Raw genomic sequence first — 9,711 nt, forward strand, 5'->3', positions numbered from 1 at the left:
TAAATGGTAACACCCGACTGCCTCTTCCCCCGTCCTCACCAAACTGGGAGGTTTCTGCAGCAGCCAAGAGAGGGCACTCCAGGCCAGCCCAGCTCCCGCACTGCCGGAGGCGTTTCATGCTCTGACAAGTCCATCCTGGTCTGTCCAGCCCTCGCTGTGCGCGGGGGATGAGAAGCAGCCTCACTGTAGCAGTAACTCTATTGGATGTAAGCAGCTACCACGTTTTCTGGGGTTTTGTTTGTGTTTTCCTTTCTGAAAGGCTCATACGAAAATGTAAGACAAAGCTGCGGGTGACTGACATTTACTGTGCAAAGTCACTCTCACTTAGTTACAGGCTATATTAGTTTTGGCATCACTTGGGATCTAAATTCAGCCAGCCTGACTTCCTAGAATATTTTAGCGTTCTTCAAGCAACAAACTGCCTGCTGCCACAAAAACACTCCTCTGAAAACACACATCCAAAATAGCATGGCAAAGGATCCCAAAAGAAACAGTTTGAAACTTTTTTCCTGTACCAATTTTGATTTATCTGAACAATTTTACAAGTGCCAATTTGTATACTGCAGGTTTTCGCGGGAGAGCCAAAACAAACACATGTTAGAGCTCAGAGGTCAGAGCAACCCAGCTTCATTACATTTTGCATGGGACCACTTCCAGGTCTAACATACATATCCATATTTAAAGCTCTGCAGTTTGCAAGTGGGTAAGATAGCAGACTGAACACAACGCTGTCACAGACTGTTGGAGGAACATGCACTCGTCAACAATGAAAAGACCAAATACATCTTACTACTATGTAGCACAAAGGTAGAACTGTGTGTGAAGTCAGTCATGGCTTGGCTTCGCGAACGAAGATCTGGGAAGGGCTTTTCCCACGCTCACTGCAAGCGATGAGTGCACCCTTCGGGCCTGAGCGGTGGATTTTTTAGGCGAGGTGCAGCATGCATGGAACTGGCTCCACCCTTTACACCTGAGGTTCATCTGCCAGGGCCTAGCGAGCTTGGACGGTGACAGCGAAGTCCTCGGGTCGTAGGTTTGGTTAGAGCGTCCTTCTCTTAGATGGAGCCTTACAAGGCTAAACGAGCTCCATCTGCCCGGGTTTGGAGTCAGAGTTGTCCTTCTCCCAGGATGGTTGCCCGAAGGCTAGTGAGCCCATCCTGCCCATGAACACGCTTTGTCTGACCCTTCGGTTGAGACCTGTCTGGCTTGGGAGACCCTACCGGAGGCACATACCACCACCAGCACAGCTCTCAACCTCACAAGGGCACGCAAGCTCCTTCCCCACGGCAAGGGGGTGCCCATGAAAGAGTCGCTGCTCTACCTCCAGACATCACAGACCCGGGCACGGGGCGGCCGGGGCCTGCCGCGAACGGGAGTCCTGGAGGGGGTGTGTGAAGTAGATTACCTGTAATTTCACTGTTGAGAAATTACTCAAAGTACTCATCCATGCTCTCCTTTTGTGAAGTGCCACTCATGGTTCCCTTTGCAGAGGCCACCCTCCACAGACACACCAACAATGCCAGCAGGATTCAGGAGTCAAGAATGATAAACAACCTGCAGCCTTTCCAAAGGCACTAAGTACAGAAGGAGAAGAGAGGAAGAGCCAGCTGTGAGTGAGGTCCAATTCCCCCCTTAAGGTGGCCTCCGTTTAGGATTGAGACTCAAGGTCCAAACCTTCTGTTCATTCGCTTCAACATATTTACAGGAGTTGGCCACAGGAACAGCCAAAGATACTCTAAAGCCTGAAAAAAACCTCCCTGAGAAAGTGCTCAACTAGTTTTTGTTAGATCCACTGTATGGGCAATCAGACTGAAAATTCAAAATTCAGTGTTTCAGACTTGTTTCTGCCTTTTCCACATTGTATTAGATTGTGGGCAGCAGGACTACTACTACAAGGAAGCCAACTACACAATGCCCAGCCTCTGGCTGTACCAAAAAAATAAACTACAAGTTGATGTGCTGAAGTAATACAAACTTAAATACAGAGTGGTATTCAGGGAGGAACACTGAACTTTTCTGTGATGTAAGCCAAAGCACTGGAAATAAAACACCAGTATTTATTGATCCGCAGTGAGGGAATAAAGCAATGAATTTCAGAAGCTCCAGTGCGCGGGCAGCATTAATCAAAACTTCTGGTGTGGGAAATGTCAGCAAAGAAACAGGAATTCACAGAGAAAGAAAAAAACATCAACAAAACAGAGCCACACCCAAAGGAGGAGAGAGAACAGTGAAATAAGAGTAGGTGACACAATGGGTTTCCCACACTGGGCTTTCATCATCTGCGATCTGAAATGGTATCAGCCTTCTCCAGCAAGAATGAACACAGTCGCCAGCAATTACTCAAACCCACGCAGGTCTGGCAGAGCTGGCAAGCACCATGCAGTTAGTGCTCATCTGCCACAGAAGAGGCATCCGCAGCAGACAGTCGGGAGGAAAGTGCCTCCAGGGAACGATCAAAAGAAAAAGATCTTACGCACTACTGCTACTCTCAAATACGAAGATCAAAGTCAGGCACTGAGTGTGGTGGTTTTGAAAGTGTCACCGTTGGTGGACTTAGGTCCATGTCGCTATCTTTTTAATTTATCAAACTTCTCAATCAGCCTAAGGTTTCATCCGCCTTTCATATTTGCTCTCGACAGAGCTAAGTTGTAGGGATTACATTCATTAGACTCTTTTAATATCTTATACTTTCAGGCTTTCCAGCTCCAGAAAAAACACACTGAATGCTGACTACAGGGAGAAGCCAGAGAGATAAGAAAAAAACTCCAAACTCATAAGGAAGTGGAGGAAAGCCACTGTGTGATGAGATAAAGAAGGGATAAAGATGTGTGGGAATAGAGAACAAAACACTGAGAAGCCACAGGAAAAATTATAAATGGTGTCACCTACATAACCTGGGTTTGATCAGCTTTCAAATTCAAACAATCCCTGAACTGAATATCCACCACAACAGCCCAGAAAGCACTTCTACCAGTTAGATGGGCTGACCTCAACACTGTTCAGTGTCTGTGGAAGTGCAGGGGGTGTTTTCAAACCAACCAGAGCTCTCGGTGTGGAGAGCTTGCGTCACAAACAGCAAACATGGGAAATTAGGGGAGATCTGCTACAGAAAAAGCTGCAGAAGAAAAATGGGGAGACAGGACAGGCCTTTTTTTGCAATGAGGATCTGCAAACAGTGACTTGGCCCAAAGAAGACTTGCAGTAGTATGGATGTGGAGAGGACAGAAGAGCGGGCAAAACGGTTGCTGAGATTTTTAAGGCTACTGCAAAACGTGGTGTGAACAGACAGAAAACCTCTGAGAGCAACAATACTATTTGGATTTGTGGAGCAGCATCTTCCAGAAGGGAGAGGTTTTAAGGAAACAGAACACCTCGTAACTTCCACCAGCTTTCCAAATTCTTCATGCTTATCCCTCAGCACCTCAACTCTTCAGAACAACAGAATCAGAGCTGTCTGGGTCGAGCTTTTACATGCCCATTGCTCCACTGTCTCCACACGCTCACTGAAAGATTAGCATGACTTTTAGAGAAGCAGTGCTTAGTTGGAGGGTTTCCTCTCATCTCATCTACATTATCTTACCCTTGCTGAGATTTGCCAAGCGTTTAACAGAAAAATCTAGCTACAGTTTTGTCCCTTTAAATTCTCGCCTTCTCTTGCCGGCAGAAGACATCTGTGGAATAATAATGAATTTCTTTGGTTTGGGGTTTTTTGTTTTTATTAAAAGCTATTCTTCCTAGCAGGAAATGAAAAAGAACAACCAGATTGCAGAATTTGGGGGAATAGGGAAAACATTTCAAAGGTTAACAATACTACTGCTTAGCATTTATTTCAAGAATATGTGACAAACGAAAGAAAAACAGATGTTCTCGGTAATGCTCCAGTTTCTCCGCAAACTCAGGTATCGTCCAGAGCGCTGGCTGTGGCGGCTCACAAAAGACACAGGGGCTGTCCCTGGGATGTGGCACTCATCCACTCTGCGTATGAGATTCCTTCCTAACTTCTCACTAAGTCAGAGTGATGGCCCCCCCGGCCCAGCATCAGGGCATACCCAAGCCCTACTGTGACGTCCTGCATCCCAGCTCTCCAGCTCCTCTACGTCAGCAGAGGTAGCTATTCCTGCGTATCTGCCTGTAGCTCATGCTGAGATACACAGTCTCTTTGATTTCTTATTAAAGCAGTTTCTGGTCTCCCAGTGCTTTTGGTAGTGCTGTGTTGAGGTTTTGGAAACCACTAATCGTGAACACCCCAGAAACTTTACCAGGAATGCGCTCGATTGCATACGCCAGCTCTTTGGTTCTGAAAAGTTATATTTAAGCTGAACTCCAAGAGAATTTTTCAAAAAGCTACATTGAATTCAATTCATGACACTCTATCAAGAATTATTTTACAAATGAAGCAGCTTAATATGATTTAAAGGCTGCAGCACTTTCCCATAGGGGGAGAGAAGCAAATCCGCCATGAGATGAGTACCAACACAGTTGGTACTGAGGCTTTCAGAACTTTGATTTTAATGAAAGTGGATGGGTTGTACAGATGGGAGAAAAGCTGCCTTTATCAGTTTTCCCAGTACCAAGCTGATAGCCATTGTAAAAGCACCTTTTAATACAGCTGTGCAGCGTTTGCCAGTAAGCCACAGGTTTCCATCAAACGATCAGGTGCAAATGTGCTTAACAAGGATGTGAATATGCTGCTTTGTTCATAACAAACTTATCACACGGCAGACAAAGCTCAAATTATCACAAGAGGGCAAACGTTTAGCCAGCAACATGTGAAAGCTTTCTCACTGTTGGACAGTCCACGAAAGAAAAAAAATGTATAATCTAGTTGACTACCACCTTCTACAAACAAGAAGTCATTTTGCTTTTTTGTAACTCTGCATTGGGAGCCTGTTGCATAAAGAAAAGAGGAAAGATGTTTGGAGATACTTAAATCGCTTCTCTTCCTGCTATGAATGACTACACAGCGATTTTGTTAGGAAAGAGAAAACAATTGTTTCCCATGCTGAATGCACAGCAAAAAAAGACTTCAATAGTAACAAAAAACTGCTAATGGTAATAAAGATAAGCCCAGAATAAGGAGGCTGTGGAGTGCCTACTGCCAGAGTATAGTCCAAGCCCCTGCAGCACTGACCCTGACACACTTTATGCTGTTTCCAGCCTGGGTAACACGAAGCTTTTAACAGTGCTTCCATGAGTGAGTAGATACTTCCACCTACTTGGACCAGGTGAGCCCGTGAGCTCCTACAGCCCCACAGGTCTATAAGGCAGCTGGGTACTGTGCAAAAGCAGCCCGGCACTGGGGACTTACCTTTCAAGCAGTGACAGAGAGAAACAGCATCTCACAGGCACTCCGAAGAGCTATGTAAACTGTCAACCCTCTCTATTCCAACCCTTGCCCTCTCCAGTTTGATGCACTTTAAAACAGCTGCTTTATGATATTCAGACTTCAAAGCACAGTAAATTAAGCTCCCCATAAAGTCCATTCAGCTTTTTGTTTAATTTGATAAAAGCTCATCAGACCATCCAAGTTACCTTCTGGTCAATACTGCCTCAAGAAATCTGCAATTCAGCTACCTGTGGTTTTTCCAATATTTTTGTAAAACATTACTGACAGAAACTGTTGGCCTGCATGCAGCAGATCTTTGGTAAACATGCTTTTAGGGCCACTCAAAGTACCTTCTCTACTACTGTGATCTCTTTTTCTCTAGGTGTCTTCATCCTGTGTGATTTCTCTTTCTTCTCGCTCTAATGCCCTGGGATCACTGTCATTTTTATGCAGCATTTCTCCTCTATTTGAACCTGATGACATACCAGTTCTCTTCTGTTTTCATTTCTTTCTAAGAAAAAGGATTGGTCTCAATAACAATGGCTTGGCTCTTGAGTTGCTGGCTAGGAGGTTTAGCTTCAGGCTAGCCAAAGCTACTGTTAAGCTGAATACTTTCACGTCTATTGACAAAGAACAATAAACACGCTCACCAGAGCTCCTTGCATCAGAGATGATCCCAAAGCACTCCACAAACAGGATACTGGGTCCCTCATTCACCATCAAAACATACTTGCCGCTAACTGTGCCAGCAACACTACATAAAAGTCAGTTAAGAGGTGAAAAAGAGAGCAACTCCTCCAAGTGAAATTACAAGGAAATTAAGGGAGGTAGAGCGTATTAGTTCACGGAGAAGTTGGCCCCAAGACCAAACAGCACACCTTTTTAATGGCCAAAAGGGGGGCAAGGTCCCAGTTCAAGACAGAATCACCAGCAATTCACCACTGCTCCTCGGATCTGTGCCGAGCACAGTGCGTTATCAGCTAAAGAAAGCACGCTGCATGCAGAGCCATCAGCACAGCTGCTGCGCCTTTCCTTCTGCAGGGTTTTCATCTCAGCTTTATCAAGAAAAAGCAATGCCTAGCCCAAGAGCTTTGACAAGATCCCAACACAGTGGTGACAATAGAAAAATACACAGAAGATTTCATGTTAAGACCTCTTCAATGTTTCTGATTTAAATAAGCCATCATGCTGAGAGGAGAAAACCCGCAGCGAAACTGATCATTTCAAGAACATACAGGACCAGCCTCCCCATCCACCTCCCCTCTTGCCAAGTATTGACCTTGCTAGCAGAGCAGCAGCCTCAAAGATTTTAGATTTCCTACCACATAATTACAAATTAACATGTTCAGCAAAGGGGGAAAAAGATTTTTTTTTTTATACATAGTGATCATGGGAAGCTGAACAGTATCCTGTATCAATACAGTCCTGTGGTAGCAAAGAGCAAAAGTCTAATTTCTCTAACGATATCCCAGGGTTTTAGGAACAAGCGCACAGGCCTTCCATGAGGACCTTATTAAAAAAAGACGACATTTGTGTTTTAAGCATTTAAATCCCTAAAGGCAGGCAAAAGAAAACACAGGACAAAGCAGAAACACTATTGATTATGCATAATTGGTATAATTAATTTGTAATTAGCTCATTAAAATATATAGACATCGGAATTATTCTTGTACATTTCTGGGAATATCCTGCAATTCACTTGGGATAGGCTTATCGTTTATTTGATAGATGAAACATTATTAGAAAGACAGCCCATTAAAAATTAATATACCAGAGTAATAATTTCTTGATCTCAGCATTCACTTTTCTACGTACTCAAATTCCTATTCCACCTTCCAAAGAGTTTTTATTAACACTGTTTGTCAGAGCGCAGTTTGGGAAGAGCAGCATTTCAGACAACGATGGCAGAATATCCTTTACACCAAGTCTGAAGTCAGTTTGGGGAAAACAAAATTACAAGTACTACAAATTACATACCACCAGAGTATTCAGCACCACACCTAACTCTATCACCAAAATTAAGATGGAAACCCTCATGCCTCAAAAGCAATACCAAACATGAATAGAACAGAGTAGGAAGAACCCTCCACGGCACTGTCAGCAGCCTGGTCCCTAACGGCTTAGCGCTGCGGTGCTCGCTGTCAGAAATGAACTTGCCTGAAGAAGCTGGACTTTGGGGTTGCTTCAATACTGCAAGTAAGAGTCACCAGTCTCTCACGAGCAGTGAGTCTCTCACCCCCCGAAAGGGGCTGGTGGACACTGGTACTGCAATAGCATTGCAAAGGTGTTATTGTACCTTGATGTGGGGGGAAAGCAAGGTGGAAGAATAGTGCTCACCATTTTTAGAGAGAGTCAGTCCTTATGTGATAATTATAAGCACCACGAGTAGCCTTTCTGCTCAGAATCACCTCAGAAAGTGTTTTCCTCCCCACCCTACCTCCGTCAACACTGTGAGAAGCCTGGAGAGGTTGGTCTCTCACTGCTGCAATGATCTGTGAAGCTAACCCATGTTCATTTAAGAAACAAACAAACAAAAAAAAAATTGCACGATTACTCAAGAAAAGCCAAATCTACAGTGAATATATAGTGCTATTTGTGATTATAAGACCTGAATATTTTCTTGCCAAACAAAGAATATGAGCCAAAAAAAAAGCAAAGACCCACAACTTTGATTTTTTAAAAGAAGGATAAAATTGCAAAAAGAAATGAAGAAAAAAGTCTCCAGGTCATCTAAGTCACAATTAAACACTTCACTGTAATTTTGTACATCTCAGCAAATCTGCTGTAAGAATTATGAACAGTCTCCCAGAAACCACATACTTTTTTTTACCCCCCGACTCCAATCCAGCACAGACCATTACTTATTTTCTTTGCCCTGCACTCCAGAATGAGATGGATGTATTTACATAAACACACTCGCAGTCACAGATATCTCTATATAAAAATTAATCTACAGATGATGAAAAGTGTAGAAGATCTAAGAGGCAAATCCCAAACAAAAGAGCATACTTTATACATAAATATCTTGAAATTATAAAGATCTGAGATTAAGTGGTTTACCACTCATTTAGAATTGATTAGAATGTATTTAAATTTAGCTGAAAGTACCACAACATTGCTCATGTATTTGCATCTGCGAATAAGTAAATAAAAAGCCTGTTATTAAAGCCTTCATTAATTCTGATTATATGAGAACTTAAAAGCAAATCTGTGTAGTACTGCTCTGTAAAGACTCCTAGCAACTCTACAGTAAAGCTGGCACTGCAACACAACATGTGTCAGCAAAAACGACTAACAGGATCTATTTTCAGTAATCTTAAATCACACTGGTAAAATACAGAATTAATGTGTTTGCATAATACTTCAAAATAGTTTTTATTCTAATTCATTCCCCATTCATGCCTTATTGTAGCAAAAAGTGAATTTTATATCACTTGACATTTATGCACCACGGTTGAACACATTATATTAAACTACAACATTTAGGCAGTATTCAGATGTGATGGGTGTATTATTATGAAGATTGATCCAGCTATTTTATTTCCTTTATAAATAGGGTGGCTAGAGGTTTAAAAATACATTATGTTGACTAGAACATTTCATTCTAACTACAGATTGAGAGTTTCTATATATTTAATTGTAGCCAATATTTTTGAAAGAAGGATTCGTTAATTTTAGTAGAACTTTTCCCCAGTTAAAGACTTGTTATACTTCTTAGAAATAAACAGACAAGTATATAATCTACCCTAAAATGGTTCCTCTTGGAGAAATCAAGTTTTAGGCTATGAATGACTTCTGAAAGTCAACTTACTCCTCCCCAGAAAATTCTACTCATCTCCCTGGCACACTGGTTTAACAGTTAAAGCAGAGATGGGAAACTGAAAATTTTTTAATTAGGTTCTTCAATCTCTATTCTCATACCGATAAATTATATAAATGAATTAATTTATTCGTGTTTACAGAAACTTGAATTTGCAACACCATTCATCTGTCAGCCCGGACGTTCCCTTTTGACTGGGAAGGACAGTCCTGGTAAAGCTCCCTCTGCAAACCTAACTTTTCGCGGCTCGAGTCAAAGCCTGAATGAATCTTTCCGTGACTTGAGTGGAACCACAGATTTCAGACCAGTAAAATATATATATACACACACTCTATTTATAAATGAGAGATGATTTGGGGCAGTGAGAGGAGAAAACACAAAAGACTCGTTAAATTTGGAACGTAGGAGATTATCTTGCACTACTTAAGGAAGTTTGCTTGCCACACTCACGGCGGAAAAGTCACTCCAAGTTAAAACAAAAGAAAACAAAAACCAACCTCCCCCCAATATTTAGGTATTAAACTCAGTTATGAGGGGGAGTTTGACTAAAGATTTTCTTTTCCCT

The 9,711-nt window shown here is 42.4% G+C and overlaps 1 protein-coding gene across 1 annotated transcript in view; it reads right to left on the reverse strand.

The window, feature by feature from the left end:
• INADL (InaD-like (Drosophila)) overlaps positions 1–9,711 on the reverse strand; it is a 143,638-nt gene that overhangs the window by 101,463 nt on the left and 32,464 nt on the right. The window lies entirely within an intron of this gene.

This window comes from Buceros rhinoceros, unplaced genomic scaffold (assembly GCF_000710305.1).
Source record: "Buceros rhinoceros silvestris isolate BGI_N320 unplaced genomic scaffold, ASM71030v1 scaffold11340, whole genome shotgun sequence".
Taxonomy (NCBI): Eukaryota; Metazoa; Chordata; class Aves; order Bucerotiformes; family Bucerotidae; genus Buceros; species Buceros rhinoceros.